Source organism: Lagopus leucura, unplaced genomic scaffold (assembly GCF_019238085.1).
Source record: "Lagopus leucura isolate 7727_CA_CO unplaced genomic scaffold, USGS_WTPT01 Super-Scaffold_100009, whole genome shotgun sequence".
In the NCBI taxonomy this organism is placed as follows: Eukaryota; Metazoa; Chordata; class Aves; order Galliformes; family Phasianidae; genus Lagopus; species Lagopus leucura.
Window position 1 is genome coordinate 14,694,635 of NW_024962266.1, and position 7,157 is coordinate 14,701,791.

The window sequence follows — 7,157 nt, forward strand, 5'->3', positions numbered from 1 at the left end:
GTCCTCCTGTCCACATCACTTGACAAGCGGGAGCAAATCAGCTCTGGGTCAGCACCCACCAGCTTCCTTTGGTTTACTTTACACATTCAGAAATGTCAGGCTGTGAATTCCAGCTCTTGCTTCTTCCTTCCACAATGTAAAAATCAGCCCTGTCACACACTCTTATCCCTTCTCACCTCTTGTCAAATTTCCCTGACCGTTCTGTTGCCAGAGCAAGTTTCATCTTCACGAAGCCAAGAAGTCATCCAGTGCTTCTCAGAACCCCAAAGAGCACACTGCTCCCCCGTCCTTCCTCTGAGGCCCAGCTGGTGAACATCCACTCAGCCCTGCACACGGCATTTACCCACAAAGGCATTCAAGTTCTAGTTTCATAGATAAAATTGAGGATCCTTCCCTGCAGCTAAGATCCCTTCATCTTCCCCACCTCCATTCCATTCAACACAACAGCTCCTTCTTTACTCTGTATCAAGGCAAGCTGTTGTTTATTACTGAGACAAACAATTGCTCTTAGCAAACTGGAGTTCAATTCCAATGCTGTGCTTGCAAAGCAGTCTTGCACCCTTTCCCTTTCCTTTTCACCCTACTCATGGTATTGCTGTACAAAATATAAAGCACGTTATGAAGAATTCATCTGACACTGCAACTAAATCTTAACTTCTGACTAAGGTAAATAAAGTTCATTGGTAAAGCAGGCTGAAGTGCCTCTCGTTCTGTAAGCCAGAAGATCTAGACAGCTCTTCACAGACTCAGGCCTTGAGAAGTTGCTGCACCCTGCATATCTGACAAGATGCACTACCATAAATATCAACACCAGAAGGTTGTAGCTACATTTCAGTGCCAAATATCTGACAGCCATCCCCCTTTTTAAAGGATTGAGGTCAGAAGACTATAGCTAGGACATAATTGAGGATTTAATGACAAGAGGAACTATTGAACTGAATTTTACAAAGCATTTCAGGTGTAAATTATGAATGATAGCAACAACCCAAATTAAAATTATTACAGATTTTAATTCATTATTTAAATTTATAAATAAGTAAAAGTGAAAGAAAGTTGGAGTGTTTCAGTTTATACACCATCAGCAAACAAATGTCTTCACCCACACAAGATATTCAATATTTTGTATCAAAAGTGCCTAGCACAGGACAATTAATAATTAAAAGAAAGACAAAACTCAGCTTATTGCCTCTTCTGGGACCAGTCACATGAGTACCTCAAATCAAAGGTTGCCTGGGGTAGAAGCACTCTGAGTACATCTGAAAAGATTTCAAAAGGATGCTGAAGCTTCTGTCCTTCGACAAATTGGCTTGGATTGAGCCCTTGTCTTAGGCCCACTGCAGCTGAAAAAGTGAAGTCAAGATTATTTAAGCTAATTTAACTGAATTCAAAGGGCCAGTTTCGAGTCATCCTGTCAGGTGACTGCAGTCTGCAAAGTTCCCCAGTTGTACCACTAACCCAGCATACAGACTTAGGTTTTCCTGTTGGAGTCCAGCTCAACACAAATCTGACAAAACATACATTTGGAGAGGAAAAGCAAATGAAGCTGCATGCAAGAGCAGGTGAACACCGAAAAACAGGACTATGCTCATCCCGAAAACAACCAGAGTGCCGGCGCCACCCAAAAAAGGTTATAAAACAAGTAGAATAGGCCTTCATACTCACACTCAAAATAATGGGTGTCATATTGGCTCTTTCAAGATGTCGTAACCTCATTGAAACACTCAGAATGAATTTGACATTTATATCTTTATAAATAACGCATAAATAAAAGCAAAGGAAGAAAACATCTGCAGTGTAAGGAAGGCCATCAAAACAAACATGTCCACAGCACTCAAATGCTAAACTACATGTGAGAATCTTCTGAGCGGCTGAAATCTGGGACACAAAGGAAAGGTCTTTTGCTTTTAAATTAATTATTAATCAATCTTTTCAGCCATCAAAGCTCTACAGTGATTCATCTATTTTCTTTACCAAAGTCTAAATTGTTGGGAGAGGATAGCAATTCCAGTGCTACATCACTCTCCTGAGAGCAATATTTAAATTTGTGTATGAGAAAGAATTTTTGGAGGTTAATTTCTCTCTCCCATGGAAAGATCATGTTCTCATTGATCCTAAAAATAATATTTAAAAAAAAATAGGGAAAAGCAATACTTAGAATTTTTATATTGAGAGAAACAAGAGAAGACAAGACTTGCCTCAGTTATTCACAGCAAAAGCAGTACACTCCTGGTGATGGCATGTGCTGAAAGCAATGATAAAATTCACATCACCAGAAATCCTCAATAACATGCCATTAAATAATCCATTCTTTTACTCACACAGACAGTTCCAATTGTCTGTAGGGGAATTTAAGCTTTATGGAAACATGCCTTGACAGGAGTCTCTTTTTATGTTTACAGAATTAAGAGCTTGATCCTACACTCCATATCCATCTAAACCTTTTTTCAGAGTTAGCAGCTCTATTTTGTAAACTCAGCTGTATGACTGGAGCTCAGTTGGAGACACCTATGTACTGAGCTCGCTCTTTTCCTACGCTAAAATTATATCAGAATGTTGCAACACATTTGCATATCTCCCACACACACTGAGTTTCTTTGCCAGCAATAACAAGAGAACAGCATCAAGTAGAAAACATACCAGACAGATAGGGAATGAGAGGGTGGAGTTTCCTGCAGGAACACCCAGACCGAAGTCCAGCCACTGCAGGAAGGTGCTCCCTTCTACAGCCTGATGCCTTCCTATCGGCGTCCCACTTATCAGTGCCAGATGTGAAACTCCTCCCAGGAAATAAAAAGCTTCCTATAGTTTCTCCTCTCTCCACAGCCTCAGGGCTACTATCAGGAAAAGTGGTATCACTCCACCCCTTTTCCATCAGAATGGCTTCCATTTTTCCCTACTGCTGTAGCTACAGCGGAGTGGTAGGAACAGGAATAAATAAGTAAATAAGTAAACCTCTGTTGGGTTCTCTCATCTCTCATGTATAGCTTCCCTGGGAATATCTCCACTGGCAACCCACACTGATGTTCTCAATTCCAATCATACAGAAGTAATGTGAAATTCACATGACACTCATCAGTTTCACAGCCACGCAAATTCTGCAGTAATATCCCTTAAAACAATTAGGCCTTCTTACTTTGCTCTAGCAAATCTACATGAATAGTACACCTGTTGGGAGCTCAATTTACACAATTGTGCACAGCTATTTAAAGAAAAGCTCTTAGTTAAACAAAAAGATGAAAGAGCTGAAGATTTCTGGCACCTTAACTTCTCCTAAACTGCCAGTCAAAAAAAAACCAAAAAAAAACAAGTGAATTGAACCAAATAAAGGGAAGCACTAAAATGTTACTACAAACCATAGGAAAATACCTGTACTACCTTAAATAAAGTGCTACCACAGCATAAGAATAAGCCTCAGTGGTTTTGAGAGTCAGCGGACTCCAGCACCATAATTCAAGGTGTGCTGCGCACCAGAAATTGTAACTTGAACGCTCAAGTTGTACAGAGCCATGCCCCCCCATTCCTTCAATTTTTCCCTGTCTCACCCTCCCACAGTATCCCAGCACAGCAGCCCACATGAAATACATGTCAAACAAGTCGTTTAGTCTGAAAAACAAAAAGTCTCCATCATTGCATAGGGAAAACCGAAAACAAACCCACAGAAGTAAGACTATAACAGTAACAAACTAATTACAATACCCCCCCCTCCAAATGATTAACAGTCATTTCTTAACCATCACATTACACAGCTACAGGGAAAACCCCCTGTAGCACAACCTGACAAAGGCACATCTATAAAGAATCAAAACAACCAAATATTAAATTTAATGGTATCAATCAGGCTGAGTACAAACCACGCAGACAGGATGAGGCTCTGTGCTAGGAAGCAGGCTTTCTGACACCAGCACACTTAGGGAAGACCTGAATTGCCATGGACTGGAGAATGGAAAAATGCAGAATCACATGAAAGAAAGGCGAACCCTGCTTACAAAACAGCAGTGAGTCAGCTCCTAAGGTCTGGTCTGTGCTCTGAAAACAAGATACACACTGCTGGTGTAACTTCCAGTCATACAGAATGAAAACATGTCCATCTCCTACATACACATTTACTTTGGTAGGTAATACTCCAAAATAAAAACAAACAAACAAATAAATAATAATTAATAAATAAATAAATAAATCAAGAGACACCACTAGCACTGTTTAACCCATTCAAACTCAGAAAACACTTTCAACAAGTGCTAACCCACACAGCCTTTTAACCCTACTCACATCAGTCCATGTTCAGTGCACTCAATAAGCAAGAACCACACATATCCCTGGCCTCAGATCAATCAGAAGCAACTTATCTTGGGGATACCTTCAACTCAAAAAGGTCACTGAGTTATTTTTCAATAGGATCTCCTTCTAAAACACCTTGACCCCTTAGCCTGCCTGGTTCCATCATCTTTGATCAAATCGTTCAGAAAACCAAGAATGCCCCAAGGCCTTTTGTGACAAGCTGTGAAACTCAGCCATTTAATGTTAGAAATAACATCAAGCCACAGGGTTACTCAGAGCATTTAGTCAGAAAGCACAACTTTGTTCTCATTCAAAAAATTTAAGATAGTCAGGCTTTCCTAACCCACCTCCCCTTCAGTGAGTGTGTTCTGTTGCATGCAGCTCTCTTGTTGACCGGATTATAACTTGTTGCTGGGGGCTTTCTATTCTTTTGCTTTTTTTGTTGTTTTCAGATGTCATTAGTGACTATGGCTTCTCTTGTTATTATTGATTACTTCTGAAAAATTAATACAGACTCAAAAGAATTACTGCAACAATTGCAGAAAACCAGAGGTCAAATCAGGCAACTAAATCATATGACTGCTGGCAATCATTAGGCCAAGGGACTGGCTGCTGAATATCATGCTGCCATGCAGTGTGTGGCTAACACCTTGTCCAACCCCTGCTAGAGGAACAGAAACCTTTAAACTGGCTCGTTCCAAAGAAAGGAGTAAAGGTTGTCTCAGGTGTTGCTCTTGCACACCAAATCCCTCTGCCAGCTACTGCAGTTTATCATTGCTTAACACTTATAGGTCAGAGCCTCAACATGCAAAGCATAAAATACATACCCACCACATGACAGCCCTTGCCTCATCATGTTCTTCCATTTCAAGTGTTTGTCTCTTCCTACTAAAATAGGTATGTGAGCAACCCACACAAACAAGAGAAACTTACGACTGTAGTAAAACCACCTTAATTCTATTAGCTATGTATGTAAGTCTATCCAATATACAAGGAAAACAGAAGCAGTTCCTCCCCTCATTAGGATATTACTGTAAGGATTTAGCCTGATGTCTAAGAAAAGCAGGTTTGGGGCTTTTTTGTTCAGTACAACTTCAGTAATTAAAACAAGGACATAAGTCACAACTGAAATTAGCTTTGCTAAATGCTTATGGATGAGAACACCAGTTCTCATCTTGCCATCCCCCCCAGTCTATACATACTGTTTTAGTGGAAGAAACAGAACTCTTCTTCCAATACTGCCTTCTGATTGAACTCTGGTTCGGACAGAGCAGGAGTGCAAAATAAGCTAACAAAAAATTTAAATTATGAGAGTTGTAAGGAGAAAAACTACAGCCAGAATGCTAGAAACACATTTGCATATCTTGAATCAGCTGCATTAAAGAGGAATGAACACGCCACAGATCTCCAATGATGCTTAACAAAATGATGGATTTCTTGGCAGCCTGATTATTTTATCAGGCTAACAGCCAGACATGCCAGGTTGTCTCACTCTGGGTACACATCCCAGGACAGCAGAATCCACAGCACCAAACCAACACACAACCCACGTTCCTGGCTCCACACTGCTGTCCCATCCTATACCTCTCTGCTCTACCTCTCACACTCCTCTGTCCAGCTCCTGGGGAAGTATTAAGGGCATGGGAAAGAGGTTGATGCCTTACTGATGAAACCAATTCTAACTATGTACAAAAATTTTTCTACAGCTTCTATTAAAACACAGAGCAAGAGTTACTTCATGAAATGCAAAGTTTGATGCATGAAAAGTTTGGAAACTTGACAGCAAAAGCCAGGTTTATTACGTTTAATCACTAGAGGCAGTAGAAAGTCCTAACTGCCAACAAATTCTAGCACTTGAAATAATAAATAAAACTAAGGAATGCATTATTTACTTAAATGTAAAAGTTTTCTATAAGGAGCCCAGGAAAAGCTGTGAACAGAGTGACACAGTATTATAGCTATACCATGGCAGCACTAAAGCAAAGCAGCTGGGAGAAGAAGAAAAAGAAAAAATGAGGGATAAAGAAGCCCTCAGCCTTCAAGGTCGGTGCAGGAAGAGGGCAGGAGGTGCTTCAGGAATGGAGCAGAAGCTCCCTGCAGCTCAGGAGAGGCCCACAGAGGAGCAGTCTGTTCCCTGCAGCCCAGGGGTACTGTGCAGAGCAGATCTCCATGTGCAGCCATGGAAGAGCCCACGGTGCAGCAGCGGTGTGGCCTGAAGGAGGTACAGCCCACAGAGAGCAGTCTGCTGTGGGGACTTATGCTGGAGCAGCACGCTCCTGAAGGATGGGCTCTGTGGTACAGAGCCATGCTGGAGAACTGCTTGGAGAGCTGCAGCCTGCGGGAAGCCCACACGAGATCAGTTTGGGAGGGACAGCATCCCATGGGAGGGACACCACATGAAGCACGGGCAGAGAGTGACCAGGGACAAAGCATTAGGAGCTGACTGCAACCCTATTCCCCATTCCCCTGTGCCATTTGGAGGCAGGAGGTAGAAGAGGGTGGATGAGAAGAAAGTGCTTTTAGTTCTCACTGCTCTCATCTGTTATCAACATGTAATAAATTACATTAATCTCCCTTACGCTGAGTCCGCTGCCTGCGATAGCAACTGCTGAGCCATCTTCCCGTCCTTATCCCAACCCAAGAGCCTTTTCTCACCGTATTTCCTGTTGCCCTGAGGAGCAGAGTGGTGGAGCAATGTGCTGGAGCCGAGCTCTCTGTCTCCACGAGGCCACCACGTGCCCCACAGCCCTGCAGAGCAGTGGCCTCTCCTCCCGCCCAGGCCGTGCTGCCTGCTGCCCTGCCTACCGCCCAGCGCCGTGGGCTCCAAAAACCGGTGCAATTGGCTGTGACCCAGCAGTAGCTGGCTGGAACTGGCTGGA

At 42.4% G+C, this 7,157-nt stretch overlaps 1 protein-coding gene across 1 annotated transcript in view; it reads right to left on the bottom strand.

The window, feature by feature from the left end:
• LRRC8D (leucine rich repeat containing 8 VRAC subunit D) overlaps positions 1–6,953 on the bottom strand; it is a 406,725-nt gene extending 399,772 nt beyond the window's left edge. The window contains exon 1 of the mRNA XM_042873594.1: positions 6,934–6,953. The gene's annotated coding sequence lies outside the window, so the exon portion shown is untranslated. The remainder of the gene's footprint in view (positions 1–6,933) is intronic.
• Positions 6,954–7,157: the final 204 nt, after the last annotated feature.